This window comes from Macaca thibetana, chromosome X, assembly GCF_024542745.1.
Source record: "Macaca thibetana thibetana isolate TM-01 chromosome X, ASM2454274v1, whole genome shotgun sequence".
In the NCBI taxonomy this organism is placed as follows: domain Eukaryota; kingdom Metazoa; phylum Chordata; class Mammalia; order Primates; family Cercopithecidae; genus Macaca; species Macaca thibetana.
Window position 1 is genome coordinate 37,552,090 of NC_065598.1, and position 27,285 is coordinate 37,579,374.

Below are 27,285 nucleotides of genomic sequence, written 5' to 3' on the forward strand. Positions count from 1 at the left end.
ATTTACAAGAAAAAAACAAACAACCCCATCAAACAGTGGGCAAAGGATATGAACAGACACTTCTCAAAAGAAGACATTCATACAGCCAACAGACACATGAAAAAAATGCTCATCATCACTCGCCATCAGAGAAATGCAAATCAAAACCACAATGAGATACCATCTCACACCAGTTAGAATGGCAATCACTAAAAAGACAGGAAACAACAGGTGCTGGAGAGGATGTGGAGAAATAGGAACACTTTTACACTGTTGGTGGGACTGTAAACTAGTTCAACCATTGTGGAAACAGTGTGGCGATTCCTCAAGGATCTAGAACTAGAAATACTTTACCTCTTTTATCTGGCACTTAGTAAATACTAAGTAAGTATTAGCTACTATTTCTATACCACAATTATTTCCCTGTTTCTGTAGCCATCTATGCTTCCTTACAACAAAGCACAGTGTAAAGCTCTTTGCCTCTACCTCATTGGATTAAATAAACCGGTCTGTAAATATAAGAGAGAACAGTAATAGTGAAAAAAGTGGATACTCAAGAAGTCTGGATGATCAGTGACTTTTTTTCTTTTGTTAATGAAAGGATGAGTTGGACGGAAAAGGAGTGAGTCACCCTGACAATGAAATGCTACCAATTTAGGATTTGATTCATTATTTTATGACTGTTGCTTGTTTCCTGATGCTATTCATTTCTTATTCATTGGAGGAACAATAATCCCGTTTTGGCTTTTTTAGTTTTATAGCTGAGACATCCACTTCTAAGTACATCAGCTACACCTCTCCCTTTCCCTACTGCTTCATCACCATCTCAAGCATCAGAAAATCAAATTTCGAAAATTGCCCAGAAGTATTGGGTGTACAAAAACATTGGTTTCTCTTTTGGAAGTTCTTCCTGTGAGGGTTTAAGCATGGGGATTTTATAGAGGAGATGAACATCAGGGATATTTGTGGCAAAGTCACTTCCCTTCTCTTAAAATGATGTTGGATGGAGAGCCTCCAGGGTAAAGATTCTCAAATTGTCTGCAGTTACAATGTCCAAATATTCGGGGGAAAATCCCATACGGCAAGCAATAAAACAAAATTATTATGACTTCCCGTTGATGATCCATTTTGTAAGGGATAGTTTGAAGTAATAAAGTAAGTAAATATTAGTCTAGGGAAAATGTGGATATACTTTATGGACTATTTAAATACAGATTATCTTTTCATTTTGTGCCGTGACCTGAGACTACTCAATGAATTTTCCATGTGTATGCATTTGTTCTTACACGTCCCTTTTGGCAATGCCCTTTATTATCCTTGAAAACAAAGGCACCACTATAGTATAATTCAAATGTGTCTAGTTCTTTAGTCCTTAAAGATTGGTGAAGGGGCTGCATTACCTCTCCCTTTAATATAAACTAGGAACATGATTATTTGAGAATGTTGGGAGTCACTTTCCTCTCCCAGTAAGATGGAGGAACCCTGGGTATTTTTACGTGTGTCACAAGCTTAACATGAATTTTCTCTTGTCCCCTCACTTAGTATCACATACATCACAGCTTTTCTTTCAGTCACCCCTGCTTCCTAGTAACTGGTTCTCCATGACACTACCTCTCTCTGACTCATTTCATCCCCAAACTGTGGAAAACAGCCTCTTTCTCAAAACCCAGCTAACAGAAAATTGTCTTGTTTAAGGCTTGAGGATAACATCAGGGATTTACAATGCAGAAAGAAAATTTAAAACTTGGTATCAGATACATTGTGCTTTCACTCCATTGGCCCTGCCCCTTTGCAGGGAGGCACACTGTCTTTACCCTCCTTATCTCTTGGCCTGCAGCTGTGTTTCAGATGTCCACTTATTCCCCTGCTGTAAGAGTCATTCTTTTCATGTCCTCAAATCTTTCTTTTCCTCTGTGCCAGAGGAAGCAAAAGCCGTTTACAAATTGATCCTGGGCATAACAAAGACACTGTTCTACATTTTTCTACAGAATCTGTTCATGGTTTCTCCAGTAGTTTAGTCTTGAGTGTGTAGTAATCTCTCACCTGCTTGGTTACAAAGATGCCCTTAAGTAGTGTGTCCAAGAATGAAAGAAGTACTGTTTCATTTATTACTCTGAAGAGTAAAAATGACTACAGGTTCAAACAATATTTTTGATCCTCTAGTCCAGTGGTTTTACAAAGGGAAAATATGACTATGGAATCTATAACAAACATAAACTTTATATATATAGAAAGAATGGCATATATATACATATACATCTGTGTTTATATACAATTCTCAGATATATTCTCAAAAGGTTAAAGGTCATGAAACTCATGTGCCTAGCAGTAGGAGGGGCTCCTTGTGTTAGAAAAACACCACTACCAACAACAACAATCAACACTTTGCTTCAAAGAACACTCAAACCCACTTAGTCAATATTGTGAATTTCACCTGCAAATCCTGTTTCTAATTTTATTCAAGTGCTTATGATTTAACTATTAATTACCTTGGTAGAAGCAGATGACATTCTTAGTTACCATAAGACTTTTCCCTAGTGTGTTGTTCGAAAAACATTGGTGTTATATGAGGAAAGGCTTAATAGTTAGTGACTTAATTCTAAGTTTCTGGGTTTATTTCATTCAGTCAAGTATTTAGGCACGTGTTTAATGGGTTCCTGCCAAGGTTCTGACACTCTACCAGACACCGAAGATGATTCAGACACAGATGCCACTCTCATAAAACTTATATAACCTCTTGGGAAAAATTGACACAATATAAATAAATACAAGGTAGAAAGTTCTGCATGCCCTAAGGTAAGTCTAGATAAAAAGTAAATTTACATCACTTAATATGCAAGGCAGTATAATTTCTCTGACTGGCACTTTCTAGTAGCTACCTAGGACATCCAACTTTAGCTTCATGACTTTGAATCCCATCAGACATGGGTTCAAATCCTGCCTCTGATATTTAACAACTATATGGTCTTGGGTTATTCACTTATTTTCACTGAACTTTAGCATCCCCATTTATACAACAAGCTTACTAATACTTCAGAGGTTGATGATGAGGATTAAATGAGATAACATATATCGTATATAAAGCGTGTGGCACATAGTAGGTACCTGGAAGATGGCTTCTCTTTTCCCATTGCTCCATAAACTGACCAAATAGATGTAAATACCTTAATGTGTGAATACTTATTGTATAGTTTATAGAAGAAGTAAGAAGTTACATCTTCCAATCTGAAGGCATAAAAATTTTATGAAATACTTGTAAGTTACTTTATCATGAAGCTTTCCCTGACCGCCCTGTATAAAATAGCAACAGAGTAGTCCTAACCTCTTTTTTACTTCATTTTCCCCTACCATATATCTGAAATATTATATATTTATTGTTTCTATTAATTTTTATTGATAAATATTAGTTGTACATATACCCCAAAAGTTGTACATGTTCCCAAAAGGAATACATGCGATATTTTGATACCTAAATACAATGTGTAATGATCAAATCAGGGTAATTGGGATATCCATCACCTAAACTATTTATCTTTTCTTTGTGTTGGGAACATTACACATCTTCTCTTGCTGTTTTGAAATACATAATAAACTATTGTTAGCTAGAATTTCCCTACTGTACTATCAAATGCTGGAACTTATTTCTTTTATCTAAATGTCTGTTTGTATCCCTTAAGCAATCTCTCATTCCCCCTCCCCCTACCCTTCCCAGCCTCTGGTACCACCATTCTACCTTTCATCTCCATGAGATTCACTTTTATAGTTCCCACATATGTGTGAAAATATGTGCTATTTGTCTTCTGGCTTATTTCACTTAGCGTAATGACTTTCAGTTCCATCCATGTTGATGTAAATGACAGAATTTCATTTAAATTTTTAATCTTTTCTAATCTTTTTTATGGCCAAATAGTATTCCATTGTGTATATATACCACATTTTCTTTATTAATTTATCCATTGATGGACACTTGGGTTGATTCCATAACTTGGCCATTGTGGATAGTGCTGCAATAAACATGGGAGTGCAGATGTCTTTTTGATATATGGATTTCCTTTATTTTGGAAATATTGCCAACACTGGGATTGCTGGAGCATATAATAGTTCTATTTTTAGTTTTTTGGAGGAAGCTCCTTACTGTTTTCTGTAGTGGCTCTGCTGGTTTCCATTCCCACCAACAGTGTATAGTGTTTCCTTTTTCTCTGCATCCTGCCAGCATTTTAAAATTATTGTCTTTTTGATAATAGCCATTCTAACTGGGATGAGATTATATCTCATTTTGGTTTTAATTTTTTTATTTCCATAGGTTTTTGGGGAACAGGTGGTATTTGATTACATGAGTAGGTTCTTTAGTGGTGATTTGTGAGGTTTTGGTGCACCCATCACCCAAGCGTATACACTGAACCCAGTGTGTAGTCTTTTATCCCTCACCCCCCTCCTCCCTTTCCCTCAAGTCCCCAAAGTCAATTATATCATTCTTATGCCTTTGTGTCCTCATAGCTCAGCTCCTACTTATGAGTGAGAACATATGATATTTGGTTTTTCCATTCCTGAATTACATCACTTAGAATAATAGTCTCCAGTTTCATCGAATTTTCTGTGAATGCTGTTACTTATTTCCTTTTTATGGCTGAGTAGTATTCCATCACATATATATGTACCACAATTTCTTTATCCACTCATTGATTGATGGGCATTTGGACTGGTTCCACATTTTTGCAATTGTGAATTGTGATGCTGTAAACATACCTGTGCAAGCAAGTATCTTTTTCGTATAATGACTTCTTTTCCTCTGGGTAGATACCCAGTAGTGGATCAAATGGTAGCTGGATCAAATGGTAGTTCTACTTTTAGTTCTTAGAGGAAGCTCCACACTGTTTTGGTTTTGATTTGCACTCCCTGACGATTAGTGATTTTTCATATACCTGTTTGCCATTTGTATATCTACTTTTGAGAAACATCTTTTCAGATCATTTGCCCATTTTACAATAAGATTAATTGTTTTTTGATATTGAGTTGTTTAAGTTCCTTATGTATTCTAGTTATTATTTACTTTTTTTTTTACTGGCTGACCCCCTCCCTGATAGAACATGTTTTACAAGAGCAGGAGCTTTGTCATTACATTGCTGTATTCCTGGAGCCTAGAATAGTGTTTAAAATATAGTCAGTGTGCTCAATAAATATTTTTTAAATGAACGATTGCAGGAATTAAGTAAAATTTTCGTCAAATAAAATTTAGGATTTTTTCTATTGGTTTTAGTAATAAATGGAAAACTTTTGACAAGTGAAGTGGTAGTCGCTGCTATATTGGATACTGAGGTTTTACAATTGCATCGTGTTTGTTAGTAATGATCATCTCTTAGCTATTTTTAAAAAATTTTTCATGTGTGCTACCAGTCTCCAGAATCTCTTTCTCTCCATGAACCTTATCATTCTCTCTCAACTCTGATAATTTATTTCTGTCAGAGTTTATTGCATATTTTGAATTTATTGCATATTTTGAATTTCTGATCTTTGTTTCTTTTTTCTCTCTGACTCAGTGGTTTCTGTGTGATAGCTGCTCTGTCATATTTTCACCAGTAGGTGCCAGTATTTGCTATAACTTATAGAGACAGATCTACAACTTATGGAGGATTGACTTTCCAGGAAATGTTTTCTCTCGTGTAGATAATTTAGAAAGAGCAAACCATTCTCTCTGCTTGCAGTAAGCCTGCATTGAATCTTCTTTGCCTACAAAAAGATGGCGTGATTGGGGGGTGAACAAAAGGCTCTGATAGCATATTTTCACATAAATAAATGCAAATTCATGATGGAATCCTTCTGATGGATATGTCTACATACTGGAAAACTTTAAAAGATGTATTTCAATCAACCTAAAAGGTAATTACACCATTCCATTCCTCAAATATTCAAGAAGCTTTTCCATGCATTTGGGCTACACATCAGCGAATCCATAATCATGGTTCCCAGTTTGCATCTTAGTTTTAGGGTTTTGTTTAAGGCTCTCTGGTTGGGGGAAGAGTTTAATGTAAGATCATCTTAAACCAAATCAGGATACTTTTGGGAACAAAGGGATTCTTATGAGAGACTAAAGCAGGTAAACAAAGGCAGCTCTGACTGATAAAATACTTGTTTGAAGGTGTATGGAGGAGATGGTGGTATGCAACTTTTAAAAACTGGCAGGGCTGGGTGTGGTGGTTCACTCCTGTAATCTCAGCACTTTGGGAGGTTGAGGCGGGTGGATCACAAGGTCAGGAGATGAAGACCATCCTGGCCAACATGGTGAAACCCCATCTCTGCTGAAAATACAAAAAAAAAAAAAAAAAAAAATTAGCTGGGTGTGGTGGCATGCACCTGTAGTCCCAGCTACTCGGGAGGCTGGCAGAATTGCTTTAACCCGGGAGGTGGAGGTTGCAGTGAGCCGAGATTGCACCACTGCACTCCAGCCAGGGTGACAGAGCAAGACTCTACCTCAGAAAAGAAAGAAAGAAAGAATAACAACAACAACAACAAAAACCTGACAGAATTCACAGATACTCCTCTCTTATCGTGTGCTTCCCCCAGATTCTACTCTACAGCATCAGTTAAGCCACCATAACTTTTCTTGGAAGTGAAAAAATGGCCTGAAAATATGGCTAATCCCCAAGATAACTTTAAAATACTTTCAGAAATAGTTTCAAAGAAAACAATGGAAATGGTGAGGTTGTACAGGTCTGGCTCAAACTTTGTGTGAGCTAATATAGAAAAGAAAATTTGATTTTATTACTTAAAGATTTTACATGAATTGCAAAGAGGAAGTGAAGACATTACATATATACCTGTCCCAGAATCATTCCCTGATTTCATGACATTTCCACATCTGTATCTACTTGTTCACTGCCTATGCACGGGGGCTGTATCAAGTTTTGGGGGGCCTGCACCTTATACTATTTAAGTGGTTGCCATTAAGAAAATGGTTACAAAATAAATATCTCACACATTCAACCTAACTAGTCCCCTTTTCCAGAGAAGGAGCTTTCTCATCCATTCACTGCAGTCCCTTACCTAATATATACCCTCACACCCAGGGTCAGCAAGCTACCACTTTGTGAGCCAAGCCTGGATCACCACATGTTTTTGTATTAGAACATAGCCGCATCCGTTCAGTTACAGATTGTCTATGGCTACCTTTGTCCTACACTTACCAAGTTGAGTAACTGCCACAGAGACCATAAAGCCCTGCAAAGCCTAAAATATTTACTCTCTGGCCAACTACTCAAACTGTTTACCAACTCCTGCCTTACGCAATAGCTGTGGGTTCTAGACCCACTTCTCTCTGGATCTACTCAAGAGAATCTAAAAGAACCGTTCACCACATCATAGGATCGTATAAGACACATCAGGTTAATCAACTAGACGAACACTCATGCTTTTTGATTTTGTCTTCTAAGAAGTCCGAATTCAAATTTAGTCATAATTATAATAACTCATCCCTGATTACTGGCACAATTATTTTTCCATTTCTCATTAAATTTTATTTTTTGTTTATCTTAGTCAAATGGTGGTGACTTTCTAGTAAGCCATCTCATTTCTTATCCAGAAGGTGGAATTTAAGTGATAAATTAACATGGGAAAGTATTATCAGCCTGCCTAATTAGTCATATGTGCTTTAAAAGCACGACTAAAAGTTGCTATTTTTAAAAAGCTACCTTGGAATTTTTGCTTGTAACTCTCAAGGTGAAGGCAGAATTTATCACTGGGATGCCTGAGCTTTTGTGTACACAGGAAAAATACTACTTTAATGTATCTCTTAGTTATGCAGAGGCAAGGCCCAGATCTTATGATGCATAAAAATGTAAAATGTTCTTTTCTTTGGAGGAAGACTACATCTCTGAAGGATTATTATGCTATGAATGGGCTTTTCACCTGTTTTTTCTTCCTTAAAGGGAGTGTGCTGTAGGCCCAAGAGTTTAAGAGAGAGCACAAGACAGAGGTCACTAATCTGAGGAGATAAGGGCTTTTCTTCTCAGCAACAGGATGGCATGCTGAGTGGCTAAAGAGGAAGGGGGTCAGTATGAGACCTCTGGGAATGAATAAGACCTGTGGGCTCTAGAAAAAAATATCTCAGAACAGGTTTTAAATCTTTCCAAATTAGTGTTTAAATTACCCTCTGTTTACCACAAAGCTTCAACAAAGTATTTTAAATAATAGCCTACTGTTTATTTTGCTTTAGCAAAAGATGGGCAAGGCTGTATCGATGTTTTGCATCAACTATTGTTGAGATAAGTGGAAGTGAGGAAGGCACCATGCAGAGGAAAACAAAAGGGAGGGGCAGTTACAAAATGGGTAGGGGTGGTCTGGGGAGGATTGAAGAGGTGATCCTAGCCTGATTTGAGACAAATGGCCACCTTTGGGAAACCTCAGGAGCATTTTAGGAAGTTATTTCCTTTTGCTAAATCTAGAGAGATATCTCAGAAAGCTGGAATGCCAGAGTTGCTTACGTAAAGCACTCTGATGATGATGTTATTAGATGACGTTAGGGTTATGACTGAGAGACATGAAAACTGTAACTGATTTGGTTTTCATCCTTCTAAAAAGGAAAAAATATAATAAGAATTCAGAATTCAATCAGGCTGCACAGAGGTTGACTGAAGGAAGTTAGCTGAAAATTAATTGGAATTCAGGGTCGACTTCTAGTTCAGTCAAATGGAGCCATTAAATTTAGGGCAAAACCTGAAACCAACAAAGACCAGTCGCTCTCAAAAAAATAGAGTCTCTTGTTTTCATAGCAAATGTATAAAAGGTAAGGACACCTATTAGGGCCTTACCCTAGTAGATTCTGTGTCCTGACAACCTGGCCTGTCTGCTGAGATGGTAACCCTAGTTTAACTAGTTGGTAATTCCAGTTTGTTTAAGCATTGAGATTGCAATGTTGAGATAGCTGGTTATCCTTAAATATTATATTTTACTTTTTTTATTTTAATAGAACCCCAGATTTTTAGCTGGGCATATGTGTGCTCAGAATCAAGATTATATTTTCTAGCCTTCTTTATAGCTAAGTTTGACCATATGAATGTGTTTTTGTCAAAGTGATATAAGAAGTGATGTACAACATCCAGAAGCTATCTCTGAAGGGAGAAAAAGCCTGTATTTATTCTTTCCCTTTTTTCCCTTCTTTGTGGCTGGAATATAGATAAGATGGCTAGAAGTGGAGTAGTCATCATTGACAATGAGGTGACCTATACTAGAGCAGCAAGATAGAAGGAGCCTGGGTCCTTGACATGATGAAACTGCTGTACCAATCTGACTGCCTTTCTCTAGACTTTTATATCAGGGGAAATACATTTTTCCTTGGTCAGTTACTTTTGCAGGTGAATCTCATCTTGACTAATTTTGCACAAAACGCTCAACTCCCTTGAAATGAAAACATTTTGTCTTAGTTGTTAAGTTCATTTTCTACCCATGGAACATGAAGAACAAATACAGGGACTGTATCAGTTATCTTTCTCTACTATAATGCTGTGTAACAACCACAAAATCTCTGTGATGCAACTCAAATTTCCTCCATGTGTCCCTCATCCTCCAGCAGGATAGCCCTGGTATGGTCTCATAGCAATGATAGAGGCAAAAGAGAACAAGTACTTTTTCAAGCCTCTAGTTGTCTCATGTTTGTTAACATCACATTTTCCAAAATAAGGCACGTGCCTGGACTCAGAACCAAGGGATAGGAAAATATATTGTCTCTTGATAGGAGGAGCTGCAGTCAATTGGCAAACGGCATGGATACAGGGAAGGGTAAAGAATTTATGTCATTATTTCAATCATTCTAACCTTAATACTAATGTTTTAAAATAAGCTTAGAATTAAATTTTGGGATAGATTTTCATAATCATTACAATACTCTATACATTTTGTATGTAATATTTTTGCAATATCAGAGAGAATTTGGCATGTTAGAGAATATGCAAGACTTAGATTATGATTTCAATTTCAAATGTAAGATTTTGTCATTGATTTTAGTCTTTTGATTGATATTTGGAAAGTGTGAGATAGATTTACTAAGTTGGCAAACAGTACTGGAGGCCTAAGAGAAGTTCAGGTTCACTAGGTCTCAAGTTGAATTTTTAGATTTTCTAGCATTAAGTTTTGTGAAAATATCTCATTTGGTACTCTTCTTAAATGTTAGCCCTTCTAAAAGGCTTTCCCTGACCATTCAATAAAAAATGACTATATCACTTTACTTTCTCTTCTATAGAGCATTTATCAGTATCTGGAATGATATCATATATTTATTTATTACCTATTTTACCCACTAAAATATAGTCTCCACAAAGGCAAGCAATTTGTTTTGCTTGCTGCTGTATCCAGAACATTTATAAAGGAGCTTGGCATATAGTAGGTGCTCAAAAATTTGCTGAATGACTGAATAAAGCTTTTAGTTTTAGGTCATGCCTTTGAAATACTTAAAAGAGAAATTTTAATATAATAAATTTATGAATGTAATTTGATTTTTGTAAATGAATTAACTGAATTATAAACAGGGCTAAAAGTTTAAGGAGTTCAGTCTGGTCAATTTGAGTTGACTGAGTATTAATCAAAGGTTTTCTAGTCAGTGACTGTTAAGATTTAGTGTGTATATAAATAGAATAATAGGATTTGCAAACTGGTCTTAAAGACTTGAAGGAAAGCTAGCTTGTTAAATGTTGTTTCAGTAATTGAATATTATTTTTAAAAGTAAATTTTAAGAATTAATAAAGTAACAATATTGACTATTTCTGAATAAAAAAAAACTGTGCAAGGACTTAAGAATCCTCATGCTGTCCACACGAAGTCTGTATAATACACATATCGAGGGGCATGGAGCAGTAAACAGCTGAGTCCCAGAGAAGGAGCAAGGAGACATTATTTACTGGGATTGCTGTCACTGTGGGGAATGATGATGGTGTAACACAGGAAATGTAGGGGTTGGGGTAAAATGGAAGGGGGAGCCATCTTTACTTTAAAGAGATGGGTAAACCTTTCCATGTCTCCAAAACTGAAATTGACTTCTGTCTCTCCAAAAACCCCATGATGAGTGAAGACATTAGAGTTGAGGAGAGAGAATAAAGGAATATTTAGGAGGAATTATGGTAGCCTTCCTTTTACAAATCAATTGAAAAGGGGAACAAATAAACAATTTTCAACGACTTAATGATAAAGGTACCCACTGGGAGTGTTGGAATAGCAGTAATGGCAGTCACAATGACTCTGGTTTCATCAGAGCAGAATCTCCTGTCTCTGGCTTTAACTATCTACCATTTTGGCTATATTGTCACATAACAACCACCTCAAAAACTAGTGGCTAAAAATAATTATTTTATTTTGTTCACAATTTTGTGGGCTAAGAATTTGGGAAAGGCTCAGCAGGACAAATTTCTGGTTCAGATTGTATGAGCTAGAAAAGATGGGACTGCAAGGTTAGCTTCCAAGAAGGATTTTTTTTACCCACATGCCTAGTACCTTAGTGCTCTTTGATCTCTCACTCTCTACATGTTGTATCATTCTTCAGAGCCTCTTGTGTAGCTTGAGATTCTCATAGCATGATGGTCTCAGGGTAGTTGCCCTTCTTACAGGATGGCTGGCTTCCAAGAGGCAGAAAGTAGGATTTGGCAGGGTAGTTATGGCCTACAAGTAGAACTGGAGTAGCATTACTTCCACTGACTCAGTTGGTCAAAGCACTCACAAGGCCTGTACAGATTTAAAGGAGGTGGAGATATAGACTCCACTTTTTAATGGTGCGGTGTCAATGTCACATTGACTGAAAATGGCACAGTAAGGACCTCTGAAAATTCACTTCTACATAAAAATAATAAGAACACTGAAAAATGGTCAGAATCAACATTTTCAGAACTCTGGAAATTAATCAAAGGGTTGTGCTAATCTGGATAGCATTTATTCAAGCACAATGGCTAAAACTCATCAAGAACAGCAAGCTTTCTGGCATTTTAACTTTCCATATTCCCATCCCCCTCTCTTCAGCTCCATGGTAGCCTTAAACACCAACAGCCTACAATCAGTGAAAACCAGCATCCTGACAGCCACCGGAAAGGGTAGAACAGAGTTGAAGCACTTTGCGACATTCCAGAGAATTATCATTATTTGACCTGTCTGTGGTTCCCTGGAAAACATCAACCTCAAGGCTGTCTTTATTTTACCTGACTTGGAGCTTGCTCAGTATGTAAAACTTTCTCTTCAGAGAATTCATCAAAAACAACGGAGGCAATTGTTGAACCTTGAAGCTGCCTGAGGTGGTAGATAGATTGCAACTGAGGTAGACAATAGGCTAAACAAAAAACTTAAATGGAATAACTGAGAAATGAAATGTCCATGGGGGCTTCAAAAATTGTAACATGTTCCTGGAAATCTGGAGGGCCATGCACATATATAGGGCTCTTTGCATGCTCAAGAAAAACCTGAGAAGTCTCTAACTTTTTATGTCTGACTAACTTCAAGGTGCTATTCAAATAAGAAGTGAAGGCTAAGGCGGAGTTGTAAACTCTGCCTGAGTGTTGAGGGGGTGCCTCAACATGCACTCAGAGACCCTCAACAAAGACTGGGAGACTTATTGGTTTCAGACATGAAAGGAAATCTCAAGCGAATCATTAGCTAACAGAGTAGAAACTTCACTGGCCACACATGACAAGGAATACAGATTTCACCGAATTAGTTTAGAAAAGTCACTAAGCAAACAAGAAACCCTGGGCAAGTAGGAGAAATTGATTTCCAGAGTTACCACGTTATATTATTTTAAATGTCCAGTTTTAAATTACGAGGCAAGCAAAGGAACAAGAAACTATGACGTATCCACAGTAAAAATGAGTCAATAGAAACTATCTTTGAGGAAACCCAGTTGCTGGGGATACTGACTTGAAATCAGCTATTTTATAAAGAGCTGAAGAACTAAGGAAAAGCACAGAACAATGTCTTACAAGTACAGAACAGAACATCAACGAAGAGAGAAAGTATTTAAAAAGAAACTTGCAAGCTGAAAAGTTCAGTAACTGAAATAAAACTTTCAGTCAAGGTGTTCAACAGATTTGGGCAAGCAGAAGAAAGAATCAGTGGACTTGATAATAGACTGATTGAGATAATCTAACCTGAGGAGCAGAAAAAAAAAAAAGAAAGGAAAACATAGCCTAAGAGACCTGTGGGACTCCAGAAGGCATACTAGCATACTCATAATGGGAGTCCTAACAGGAGAAGAGAGAGAAAAGACAGCAGAAATAATATTTCTTTTTTCTTTTCTTTTCTTTTCTTTTCTTTTTTTTTTTTGAGATGGAGTCTAGATCTGTTGCCCAGGCTGGAATGAAGTGGCATGATCTTGGCTCACTGCAACCTCCGCCTCCTGGGTTCAAGAGATTCTCCTGCCTTAGTCTCCCAAGTTGCTGGGACTACAGATACCCACCACCACGCCTTGCTAATTTTTGTATTTTTAGTAGAGACGGGGTTTCACCATGTTGGCCAGGCTGGTCTCAAACTCCTGACCTCAAGTGATCCGCCTGCCTTGGCCTTCCTAAGTGCTGGGATTACAGGCGTGAGCCATTGTACTTGGCCGAATACTTCAAAATAAAATGGCCAAAAACTTCACAAATTAAATAAAAGATATGAATCTACACATTTGAGAATCCCTATGAATTCCAAGTTGGATAAACTCAAAGAGATCCACATTTAGACAAATAATAATCAGACTGTCAACATGAAGAGAAACTTTGAAAGCAGCAATACTATCACAGATCAGGAATCTCCAATAAGATTACCAGCAGGTTTCTTATCAGAAACCATGGAGGACAGAAGGCAGAGTGTTGATATATTAGAAGTGCTAAAAGAAAGAGACTGTCAACTAAGACGCTAAGACTTCTATATCTATCAAAACTATCATTCAAAAATGAAGGAGAATTTAAGGCATTCCAGATAAATAAAAATAGAGAGAATTTGTCACTAGTAGACCTGTCCAACAGGAAAAATTAGACAATCTTTCAGGCTAAAATGAAAGGACACCAAACTGTTACTCAAAACCATGTAAAGAGATAAAGAACCCAGATAAAGATAACGATATAGTTAAATATATATAAACTACAGCATAAATTTATTTTTTAAACTATTTTTTTCTCCTCTTTGATTTAAAAGGCAATTTCATAAGGCAATAATTTTATAAGTCTGTATTGATGGGCATGCAATGTTTAAAGCTTTAATTTTTATGACAATATCTACACAAATAAGGGTGCATAGAATGGAGATAAATTGGAGCAATGTTTTTTTGTATTCTGTTGTAATTAAATTGGCATTAATCCAAACTAGTTTGTTTTAAGTCAAGCTGTTAATTGTCATTGCTAGGGTAACTACTAAGAAAATAACTTAAAAAAATACAGTAAAAGTAATGACAAGAGAATTAAATGGTACACCAGAAAGTATCTTTTTAACACAAAATAAGGCAATAATGGATGACTAGAAGAACAAAAAGGCATAAGGCATATGAAAAATAAATTTCAAAATGGCAGATACAAATCCTGCTTGACCAGTAATAGCATTAAATATAAGTGAATTAAACAGCATAATGGATTTTAAAAAATGATACAACTATATTCTGGCCACAAGAGACATACTTTGGATTCAAAGTTACAAATATGTCGAAAGTTAAAGAATGGAAAAAGATATACCATGCAAATAGTAATCAAAAGAGAGCTGGAGAGGCTATTCTAATATCAGACAAAATAGACTTTAAGACAAAATTGTTGCTAGAGATAAAAGAATACATTTTATAATATAACTGTCAATTCAACTGGAAGATGTGAAAATTATAAACATATATGCACCCAAGAAGAGAATGTCAAAACACATGAAGCAAAAATTGACAGAAAAGCGTACGTGATGGGAGTTATTGTTGTGGTCATCTTTAGAAAATATAATCTGCCACATGCACTAGAAAAATAACACTATGTTTAGTGTTCACATTATCTTGTTCTAGTAACTCTCATTTAGATATCTGTTATAGAAATTAATGGACTGATTATCCCTCAAATCTCAAGATCATTTATTAAGACTTCACATTAGCATCCAAAGGTTGAGGCAGTGCAGAGTTCATATGATACAGCTCATATAATTTTAAAAAGAAAGCATCCTGTTGTTTAGGTTTTTCATCTTTTATATATAAGCCTGCCTTCCCCTAGAGGTCTAGATGTGATGTATTGATAGCCAGCTGTTGAGGACTGTAGGTGATTTACTCACCTCCAAGTTCTAGAGGCAAATTCTTGTGGTGAACCAAGAAGCTGAGGCTTCCTTCACTGAACATTTAGAATGTTGTTATTCACCCAACAGTTGATATAGTCCATGTCATACTTATAAATTGTTCCCACAAGGGGACAGCATATATCAAAATGGGCTAGGTGCAGTGGCTCACGCCTGTAATCCCAACACTTTGGGAGGCAGAGGAGAGCAGATCACCTGAGGTCGGGAGTTCAAGACCAGCCTGACCAACATGGTGAAACCTCGTCTCTACTAAGAAAAAAAAAAATACAAAAATTAGCTGGGCGTGGTGGTGAGTGACTGTAATCTCAGGTACTTGGGAGGCTGAGGCAGGAGAATTGCTTGAATCCAGAAGGGGGAGGTTGCAGTGAGCCGAGATCATGCCACTGCACTCCAGCCTGGGCAACAGAGCAAGACTCTGTCTCAAAAAAAAAAAAAAAGTACATTGATAGGTGTGGTAGGTACATTTTCTAGACATTCTCCCCATGATTCCAGGTCCCAATCCCCAGGACCTGTGAATGTAATTGGGTATGAAATTTGTGATTGAGTCTTGTTACAACTGTGTTACTTGATAACACAGTTGTAAAGGTAAGCTATCAGGGTATCAAGTAGCCTAATCTAAACACATGGGCCCTTAAAGTAGAGAATTTTCTCCAACTGGTGGCAGAAGAGGGCAGACGGGAATGTCAGAGACATTCAAAACACAAGAAGGCTTTGATTCACGACCATTCCTAGCTTTGAAGATGAAGGGGACCACATGAAAACCGTGGATGGCCTCTACAAGCTGAGGGAGGCTGTCAGCTGCCAGCTAGAAAAGGAAGGAGGACTTCAGTCCTACAACTGCAAGAAAATGAATGCTGCCAACAACTTAAATGGACTTTCGGTTGAAGCAGATTCTCCCCCATAGCTTCTTGAAAAGAGCTCAGCCCAGCCAGCACCTTGGTTTCAATCTTTTGAAACTCAGAGCAGAAAATCTAGCCACGTCCACCCGGAATTATGGCCTACACAACTGTGAGGTACTAAACGAGTATTCTTATAAACTGCTCAGTTTATGGTAATTTGTTACACATCCATGGCAAATCAATACAATGGATCAACAGAGTACCAATGTGGAACCCCCGTTAATTCTTATCTTTCTTCTTCCCATGATCACATGAGTGAGCTACACAGATGTTGTATATAAAGCAAATGTGAAGATGTCTATGACAAGCGATAGGCATTGCAAATTCAGTGATTTCCCCAATACAGACAGAAAGTCTATGGATTTAATGATTGTTGCATATGTGATATGGGTTTTATTATCGCTTCAAAACATTATGTTTCATTATGGAAGGGGGTTGGGCTGTAATCCTGGTTGGGGGATATATGAACTAAGACGATATTCTTACACAAATGATTGGGGGGAATATGTGAGAAATGAATACATGATATATGGGCACAATTTCAACTTTATTTTTACTGCAGCAGATAATGATAAGATGTATTTTCACTGAGCCTGTAGAACTTAAAGGGCTTGTCCAGGGAGATTTTTTGAACGTACAGTTTTGGAAATCTTTTCAGAAAATGAATAGAGAAACTTACCTTTGGTTGTCCTTTATTGTTCAATCTTCCCTCATTGAAAATAACCCTGTGTCAGACACTGGTGATAACTATCAAATTGTTAATCATTCTGCAGCCCCACCAAAGTAGAAAATCTTTCTGCTCTCAGATGCTGCATCTCTCTAATAGTGGCAGCCTAATCTTGCACCTTGACATGAATCAACTCATGACTGACTTTAAAATGCTTAAGCAAATGCTTATTTGCATTGAGTTTTCAATTTCTTTATACTATATCCCCGTTGTTCATAAAGTCACATGCTTTAAAACTTTGGTTTGAATGGAAAAGAAACTTAAAGATACAAAGAGCTGAGGTTGATCCTTAACCCACAAAATAAGAATTTTCCATCTCTGCTATTCATTGTGTCATTTTGTCATATTCTCTCTCTCTGTCTCTCTTTCTCTCTCTCCCCCATCACTCCTTTCCTCCTTCCTTCCCTCTTTGGCCTCCTCCCTTGCCCCTGTTTTAAATATATATTCCTATTCCATTGTAATGCCAAAATGCTTTAGACTGAGCATAACCCTCACTTGAGCTTTTTCCCTTTTATCAGCTAAGCTTGGAAATTTTCAAAGGTTAGATATGATTAGTTACTGTGAAATACTAAGACAGACCTTTTGGCAATTGTCCTCTCATCCAAATGAAGGGTTCAACTTTCAAACAGTTCATTTACTAGGTACTGCACCTATTCAAATGAGCCTGCATTAATACAAACATTTTTGAAACAAACTTGTTGAGATCGTTTGAAAGATGGCCAGGCACGGTGGCTCACAGCTGTAATCCCAGTACTTTGGGAGGCAGAGACGGGCAGATCACCTGAGGTCGGGAGTTCGAGACTAGACTGACCAACATGGAGAAACCACATGTCTACTAAAAATACCCAAAAAACTAGCCAGGCGTGGTGGCAGGTGCCTGTAATCTCAGCTATTTAGGAGAATGAGGCAGGAGAATCGCTTGAACTTGGGAGGCAGAGGTTGTGGTGAGCTGAGATCAAGCCATTGCACTCCAGCCTGGGCAACAAGCAAAACTCTTTCTAAAAAAAAAAGAAAAAAAAAAAAGAAAGAAAGATAACCCATTCCACAAGAAGAAGATCAGTTTCCTTACAAGCAGGTTATTCTCCTAGTCACAAATGTATACATAGGCTTAACTTCTTTTTATGTTTTAGCTTCATCTTTATCCTTCCTTTGCTGTGCTGGTGCTGCACAGAAATTATCTAGAGGAAGACCTGTATAGGGCAGGGGCAGGGCCTAGCTTAAGATGAGACCTAGAGAATATTGCTAATAATTACAACAGGAAATGGAAAGGCTGTCTTAGAATATTTTATGTGCTATTCATTGTCATCCTAGGTGCACTGGCTGAGCGCCATCAATTATACACAGTAATGCAATTAGTCAACACACAGAAGCTTGTATTCCAAATGAAAATTTCCTACATCTGAGGCATCTGTGTAAAAGGTAAGATGCACTACATTTCCAAAACTGTGTATAAAATTCTATTTACAATGGGTTACGAACTCAATACCCCTAGAGGCAAGGCAGGTAGACAATAAGGAAACAGTGGTAACTATGATAAATTGGGTGTGTCTGCCCTATCTTTTTGTCTTGTTTTGTTTTGAGATGGAGTCTCCCTCTGTTGCCCAGGCTGGAGTGCTGTGGCATGATCTTGACTCACTGCAATCTCCGCCTCCCAGGTTCAAGCGATTCTCCTGCCTGAGCCTCCTCGAGTAGCTGGGACTACAGGTGTGCGCCTCCATATCCAGCTAATTTTTTTTTGTATTTTTAGTAGAGATGAGGTTTCACCATGTTGGCCAGGCTGGTCTCAAACTCTTGACCTCAGGTGATCCGCCCGCCTCAGCCTTCCAAAATGCTGGGATTACAGGTGTGAACCACTGCGCCTGGCTGTGTCTGCCCTATCTTAAGGAGACAGCCATTCTCCAACCTCTGCCTCTTGTTGCCACACAGATTCTGAGACCACTGTTGCCTGATACTGATTCTTGAAAGAGGAAGCAGAAACATGGATTATTTTATTTGAATTCCCCCATATATAAATGCTTATTCTTTTTTCATACAAATGAAACATAATAGACAAGACAAACAAAACACTCCTATATGCTGAATTTAGCCACTGGATCATTAATATCAAGATGACCATTAAAATCAAGGGTTCCCAGTGATCTCGTTTCCCTCATTGGTTCTGTCTCTTTTACTAGGTAGACATGTTTAGTATAGAAACAAATATTTTCAGTTAGGGATAGGTGTATATGTATGTGTGTGTATATATATGTATATATGTGTGTGTGTGTATATGTGTATATATGTGTGTGTATATATACGTATGTATATATGTGTATGTATATATGTATATAATTTGTGCAAGGATGTTATCTTTTGCATGAAAATCAATCTAGGTGTATGAACTGGGCCTGGGAGATTTATTAGAAGTCAGTAATAAATAAATATGACCACTGTGTTTATTTTACTGTCTTCTGATTAAATTTTATGTTGACTCTGGGGTCACTTATCTGATACGCTGCAATGGGATATTCCAGGAGACTTATTTGGAAAACCTGATTAGAACCCAGTAGAGGGTAAATGACAGAGTCCAGTAAAAGAAAACATTCTTGGAGGCAGTTGTATTCACTCTTCATGACTATTTCTGGAAATAAGCTTTAGGGAAGGATGTTGCCTAACTAGGGCTTACTATAGAGGGATTTTCCTGTTCCTGCTGGCAATTTATGTGGTTACTATGAATCAGTAGTAGAATTAGATGAATTTGTTGACTGAATCAGTTGGAGTTTCTGTTTGTTTTAAATCAGGCATACAATATATCATGCCCTGCAATGACATTTAAATAGAGATTTAGAATCACTGGATTATTAAATATAAGTATCATATGGACAAGTAAAATGCATTAACTTCAGGGATTCCCCGTCAGAAAGTCATGCATACTGGATTCATTGCACAGCCATATCTGGGACCAGTTCCCCACCACATTCAGCTTGTGCAGGGACAATCCCAGAAAGAAATGTAAAGTGGCTGATTACAGTTTTGGAGTGTATTTCCTGAGACCCCTTCCCCCTTTCTGACTGTGTAATTCATCATTGATATTAACACAATAATGATGATTGAGGTAATAAAACCTAGATCTTTCTCATATGAAGTTCAGAGACCGTAGCAGAGGCTGCTGGTGCCCTACCATATCCCTTCGATGTTCACCTGGACATGCAAAAGGCTGCTTGCTACAAAAACCTGCTATGGTTACTCTCTGTCTGAGAGCTTTTTTTCCCCTGTGGTCAAAGAGGCAAGCTCTCCTTCTGTCTAGGATAAGGTCCCCAGAAGTAGCCTTTAACCAATGACTGACGGGAAGTTGATGGATAAAAACATCCCAACCTCGTTGACTGTCAAATGATGATTCTCTAAGATGTGACTTTGCATTTCCAGCAAGTTCCCATGTGATGCTTATCCTGCTGGCCAGGGACTACACTGTGAGAACCACTGTACTAAAGACATTGAGCCACATCAAGGACTGAAGCATTTTAGGATTTGATCACATGTTCTTTTCGTAGAATAATTTTCTAAAATCTATTTTTAGTTATGCCTCCTACCCATGGAAGTCAGTTACTTGAAATAACCTGTAGGGAAAAAAAAACTTTTCATTTATATTTTATCTTAGCCTTTCCCTCACTGTGATTTTGATTTTCTTTCTGTCAAAGTTAACCGTTTTGGTAGGCCTAAATTACCATTGAAAGTCATTAGTGGTATACATTTTCTAATAATTCAAAAAAATTCGATTGCATTATTTGTGAATCTAAATGGGTTAATGAGTTTTATTCTACAAATAATATTTATAATAATAGGCCTTTCATAAACATAAGCACAAATTCTTTCATTAGTACATTTTTCCTGTATGTCAACATTTTAAATAAAGTACATATGTGAATTTTATGGCTTTTTTTTTTCATTTCTGATCATATATTTCTTTAAGGGAAATAACACATCACTTCAGATTCCTGTTAATTTTACCTGCTGTCATCTCCTACCTAAATGAGTCATGTCAAGTATTACATGCTGCTTCTCCTGACAAGAACCTGAAAGTTGGAGCAATTTTCACACACTGTGTCCTATTCTTCTGTCATAGTTCTTTAATGCATTATGGGCAGGAAATGACTTTGACTGATGAAAAGAGTTAGTGGGAGGATGTTCAAATCAAATGGCACTTATCCTTGCCCTCCACCCCCTTATCTCTCAGAACTCCCCAGAGATGGCTTACGTCGTCCTGGGCTGGTTTATGGTATAGCACCATTCTCTGCTAAGCTCTTAAACAGCAGTGCATCTGTTTAATTCCACGTCTTCTCTATCTGTTCTGGGCTCTCCTATCCTCTTCCCCATTGCTGTGCTTCACTTTATTCCTTTTTTCAAATAAAACTAACATATGGCTTTTGTGTGTGGCCGATTTCTAAATCCTGGAAATAACAGGGAAGGGAAAAAATGGTGACAACCCAGCCCAGTACCACAAACCTACAACAGAATATCATGCCACCATGTTCTCAGTTCTTTAGCTATGCCCAATCACAGAGAATTTCTCCTCAGGCCTCCATATTGCTTATATCTTTGCCTCTTCGTCTTTCTCTCCCCTGCTTTCATCCCATCTTCCCTTCTTGCTGGCCTCCCTCCCGGCCACCTTAGTCTCTCTTACTCTGTTTCATGGTGTAATTTGGCTTTCATTCATTTAAACTTTGAGCAAGGGTCCTCACATTTCTCTATGAACAAGTCAGTCAAGGCCCATCATCAAAGTATTTTTATAAACAAAAGAGCTATCTACCTCAGAGAAGATTTGAATCATTCCCCTAGAGAGGATGAAGTGACTATAGTCAGTATTGTTTTAAGTACCATTTTAAATATCCCCTACATTTGTTGAAGGGAAGACAATAGGGAGGCTTACTGCTGAGAGTATTTTTGTGAATTGACACAGGTCTGGAAAGGAAAACTAAGGTGAATTAGGAAGTGCATTGCTGGCTTACGTTAAAGAAGAAAATGTTTAAGGACTCTTGCTAAAGATGGTAATGAAGGCTTTATTTGGGGAGACTATCGCTGTAGGTAGAGGAACCACTGCAATGAGGTCTTGAAATGGGGGAAGGATATTGGGCTGAACTCCAATGAGGACAAGTGGGGATTTACAGCCAAGGAGCAGGGTGAGGATCAGTGGGTGGAAAATTACTAAAAGGAAACCTCAGGGTAAGGGTGACTCTTACTAGACCAACTCAACATAATTCCTGCTGAAGGCTGGCCAGGGTGATTTGATATCGACGATGGGGGATGAGAAATTTGATGATACAAAGTGTGGGGGATTTTCAGTAAAGTAACTTAGCCCCATTCTTGCTTATACTTGATTCTACAGGGACAAAGAGGGAAGTCCAAGGTGAGAACTAGGTTAAAGGAGAGAGTCTTTGTTACTTGGAAGTCAGATTCCTCGTTCTAGCTCTGCTTCTGTCTGGCAGTGTGGTCTTTTACAAGCCACTTAATGGCTCCCAGCCTGTGTATCATTTGTAAATCGAAGAGTTTGTTCTGTGTTTTTCAAGCTGAAGCATAAGCCTACACATAACAAACAAAAATTCACCATGGCTCCTGTTGAAGCAAGGGAGGAGTCCAGACCCACCCCTTTATTTTTTTCTCTTCCATGGCCTCATGGGCACAGTTCTGAAAACACTAATCTAGATGGTTTTCATAAACAATTGTTCCCTGCTTTTCTGGAGCTTTTTATCAAAATTCAGTTTACTATAAATGCTCCTCATATGTCGAGCAGAAGCCTCTCAGGTGGAAGCCTGAGAAAGGAACTTCCCATGGCCTGACATAGCTGAGGAATTTTGGAGCACAGTCGTTTCGTGTCTATTTATGGGTTGTTTATGGCCCTAGGCTAAGCTATAACCAAATCTTACTCACCATCCTATGTATTCCTAATATTTAAAAGTCTGTCACAGGTCTGGTCTATTTTGGAAATGATGTACCTGTTGAAAAATTTTTTTTTTTCTGGGAAAAGAGTCTGGGGGTCATTTTGATTCAGATTTGACATTTGGCAATAACTGATGAGTATGTTTTGTATCTTAAAATGCCTGTGGAATTGATACTATACTTAAAGAAATCTATTACATTAGCAGGTGATTCCATGAAGAAGGCAGAAATCACTTAAACCTCTATAGCAGGAATTTGTGACATACCACAAGACTGCCCCAACCCCTTGGGAACTTGATTTCCATTCACTCGTGGAGATGAGTCCCCTGCACTTGCCAGAGACCCATGCCAAGTGGGCAGTGGGGCAAAAAATGGAGGGTCATTCCATGAATGCAGGCACAACTGAAAGTAAGTTAACACCTCCAGAGGCAATCCTTAGCCAACGGTGAGTAGGAGTAGGTAGATTAATGCCCCAGCCACTCCTACCTTTGATGGTTTGATTTTGAAGGGTATTCTGTGCAGTTCTTCACAGTATCCTCAAGGAGACTGAGTCTCATTTTTCTACAGAAGTAGCATACATTTGATTTTCTTTCTTCCTTTCTCCATTTCACTTTCTCTGTCTCTCCCTTTTGCATCCTGGGATTACCTCATAAATACTTATCTGCCTCCAATTCCTTGCCTCAGGGTCCACTTTTGGGGGGAACCCAAATTAAACTAACTTCCAATGCTGGTACAACTTCCTATACTAATAATTAAATAGGTGGTAGACTGATTTCAAAGCAAAGCTTTTGCATTCTGCAACTACTCTTAACTACATACATGTTATTGTTTCAGTACATTGTACTGTGTTCTTGAGAATACAATCTGAAGCGAAGCAGAGGAATAGGTATAGTAATTCTATTTTTATAAGAATTATAAATTGAGATAACCGTGAATTGTATGACTTTAGAATTTACCTTTTTAGCTTTCATGAAGCAAGTTTGTTGAGGGTTTTTAATTCAGTAAGAAGATAAATATGATGTGGTTTTATTTTTGTCAGTTAACTATCCCCCAACTGTGTCAACACCCCTTTCCCAAAGATTTTATACTAACTTTATGACATCTTAGATTCCATGACTCTCATCTTACTTTGTATTCCTGGAAATAATCATTTTATTTCAGAAAATTATTTTCTCCTCAGTGGGAAGGGAGGGAATTATCAGTCTCCATGAACACCCCCTAGAAGACTGGTGACTTTTCCACCTTCTGCACAGTTCTCCAGTCTTTATGGGAAAGCAGGATGGTGTTGGTTGATGATAAGGGTGGCACTGTCCTGGCACCTTCCAATAAACCTGATCTCTACTGTAGGTGGCTCACTGAAGACTCAATGAACTTAGAGCGTGTCTTCAAATTGCTCCTTAAACTCCCGTCTGCATCTTGTTGTGGTATGTTTACTTAATCTTAACAGTAAATGAATTTGTACTTCCTGAGTTCACATCAGCAAGTCTGTTATTAGAAGTCAGTTTGAGTTTTAGAAATTTATTAGGTATGATTTACTCATAGTAAATGAGAGTTGGCTAAAACAGGTGGAATGACAAAATCAGAAGCATCAAAAATCATGGCTACAGTCACCTTATGACCATCCAGAATTAGAAGGCTATCTGCAAAGATTTGAGAAATGGCAACAAATGAAAGTGCCAACATCTTTAGTTCAGCATTTGTAACTGTGGAGTATGTAGATTCACTTTTACCTGAGAGTCCTCTGCAAGAACCATTTTAAAATGCTTGGAATTATATGTTAATAATTATACAATGTTCTAGATTGCAACATGGGGATCTGCTATCATTCATGAAAGCTTTTATTTCTTGTTCTTTTTGCTTGGATTTCTATTTCAATTTATACCTTGCATTAAAAAGAACAACATTGAAAAATATAAACCAGAGACATGGGAAAACCAATGGAAATGCTTTACAGTACTTCTCTTTAATCACTTTTATATCCAGTTGCTTTTATTTGTGGAACTTATCATTTTACAGAGTATTTCAATATTATTTATGATTGAAAAAGAATGACAAAATGGTATATGCTTTTGGCAAGGTGCTTTGGCTATACTACAGTCTTTGATATTACTTGGCACTATTTCTAAGCCTGCATAGATTCTTGTACCACAAAAAGAGTATGTAAATAGATTCATAAAATTCATCAGAAGTTTGAAGTTCCATTTGGAATAGAAGCTGAATATGCACATCCTTTGGAAATTCTAATTCTTGGAACTGGATTTTTCGTTGGAATCACGCTTTTGTGTGATCCTGTAATTAATTCTTCTTTGGACATGGGTGACAATTTATTTGATAGAAACTATTGATGCCCATCGTGGTTATGATATTCCTCTCAAACCTTTAAATCTCATCCTTTTCTATGCTGGTTCTCAGCATCATGATTTACACCACATAAACTTCATCAGAAAGTATGCTTCTACATTTTCATGGTGGAATAGAATTTTTAGAACACACTTTCAGTTTAATGTTTATAGTGAAAATATGAAGAAGTTTGAGAAAAAGCTGAATAAATATCTCATAAAAACCTTTCTGAAGATATACATTTTCCTGAATTGAAACTAGTAGCTAACATTGCTTCTGGGGAGCAGAAATAAGCATGTGGCTTTGGTTGCTGAGTGATAAAAGGAATATTAATAACCTTTAGTTATCTTCCTAGTGGAGACTTTTTCTACTTTACACACAAATTATGTATATGTAGAAATACACAGATAATAAGTATTTCCTGCAAAACTAGGCCCCTGTTCATCACCTCACTGCCTTTCTCTCTTGCCCCACTTTCCTCTCTCCCTCATTTCCTCCTCTCCTTAAACTTTCCTCTTTCATTCACTGTCCCTTATTTCTCCCTCACTTCTGAGGGGCCAAATTGGCTGTCTTCATATTATAAGGCTCACCTTTTTCTTGATAATCTCTGGTCAATCAGTTTCATTCAGTGATTGCTTTGTGAACATTCCTGTGCATCATAAGACATTTCCTATTTCCATCTGATACGATTTGGCTCTGTGTCCGTACCAAAATCTCACCTCAAATTGTAATCCCCCTGTGTTGGGGGAGGGACTTGGTGGGAGGTGATTGGATCATGGGGGAAGTTCCCCCATGCTGTTCTCATGATGGTGAGTGAGTTCTCACAAGAACTGATGGTTTAAAAGGATGTGGCTTTCTTTGCTCTCTTTCTCTCCCGCCACCATGTAAGACATGCCTTGCTTCCCCTTCATCCTCTGCCATGATTGTAAGTTTCCTGATGCCCCCCAGCCATGCAGAACTGTGAGTAATGTAAACCTCTTTCCTTTATAAATTACCCAGTCTCAGGTACTTCTTTATAGCAGTGTGAAAATGGACTAATACACCATCAGAAAACTGATATCATTTCAGCTAAGATTTACATCTTTTTGGGCATGTGTTCTGATCTCTCTTTCTCTGTTGGATAGAAGAAATAGAAACTGCATAGATTTGGCAGATAGACTTTGATGTAGATCCTAATTTTCCCACTTTGGAAGTTTGGCTAAGCTGGTTATTTTTTTCTGTATTCAGTTTCCTCACATTAAGTGAGATTAGTAATAGCCACCTTGAAGGATTTTTGTGAGATTAGATAAGATGAACTGTTTGATTATTTGTTAACATCTTAATCTGAAAACATTTTCTCCTGTGCCCCCCAACTCCATTTCATATTTCTTTTCCTGATGCTTTTATACATTTCCAAACTAAACCAAAGTACCAAATGACTCAGTCACTTTAAGCCCAAATACACAGAGTTCCAAATCTTCTCCATAGCCACATTTTTTTTTCAGTATGAGAATATTTCTTAAGTGGGCAAATTCTACTCCAGGAGGCTTCGGAATTGTCAGAATCTTTTTTTCTTATCTTCTTACACTTATTTCATTTAGATCCTGCATAATTTCTCCCAAGTTTATCCTATTACCAAGCAGTCTAATGGACAATAATGACAGGGAACCTCATATAACAGAGTAGTAAAGGTTAATGACAACGAAAGGTATAACATGAGCTGCTTTTATTTACTAGGAATATTAGTTTTTCTAGAATTTGAAGTCCAAAAGCATCACTGGAATTGATTTTCTAAGCATTAGTTTTATGTTTTATTTTTAAAAATAAAAAAGTATATATTATTTTAAGGAATATTATTATATAATATGTTATAAAATTATATATTCTATTATAAAATCATTTACATAGTTTTTGCTTAAATTATTTTTTGCAACTTTATTGAAGTATGGATCATGGTTAGAATTTATATATTTACATATATTTTTATATATATTTAAAGTATACAACTTGATGATTTGATATATGTATACATTTCCACTTTCCCCATCTGCCACCACCTCCCACCTCAGCCTCTGATAACTACCACGCTACTTTCTACATTCAACTTTTTTAGATTCCACATATAAGTGAGATCATGGATGTTTGCCTTTCTAGGCCTGGCTTATGTCACTTAACATAATGTTCTCC

At 37.4% G+C, this 27,285-nt stretch overlaps 2 protein-coding genes and 1 pseudogene across 5 annotated transcripts in view; 2 read left to right on the plus strand and 1 right to left on the minus strand.

Annotated features, from left to right (window-relative positions):
• The window catches only part of DYNLT3 (dynein light chain Tctex-type 3), a 752,500-nt gene that overhangs the window by 90,670 nt on the left and 634,545 nt on the right, over nucleotides 1–27,285 (minus strand). The gene's annotated exons all lie outside the window — the stretch shown is intronic.
• SYTL5 (synaptotagmin like 5) overlaps nucleotides 1–27,285 on the plus strand; it is a 250,198-nt gene that overhangs the window by 22,722 nt on the left and 200,191 nt on the right. The gene's annotated exons all lie outside the window — the stretch shown is intronic.
• On the plus strand, nucleotides 24,580–25,529 carry LOC126946365 (methylsterol monooxygenase 1-like; annotated as a pseudogene).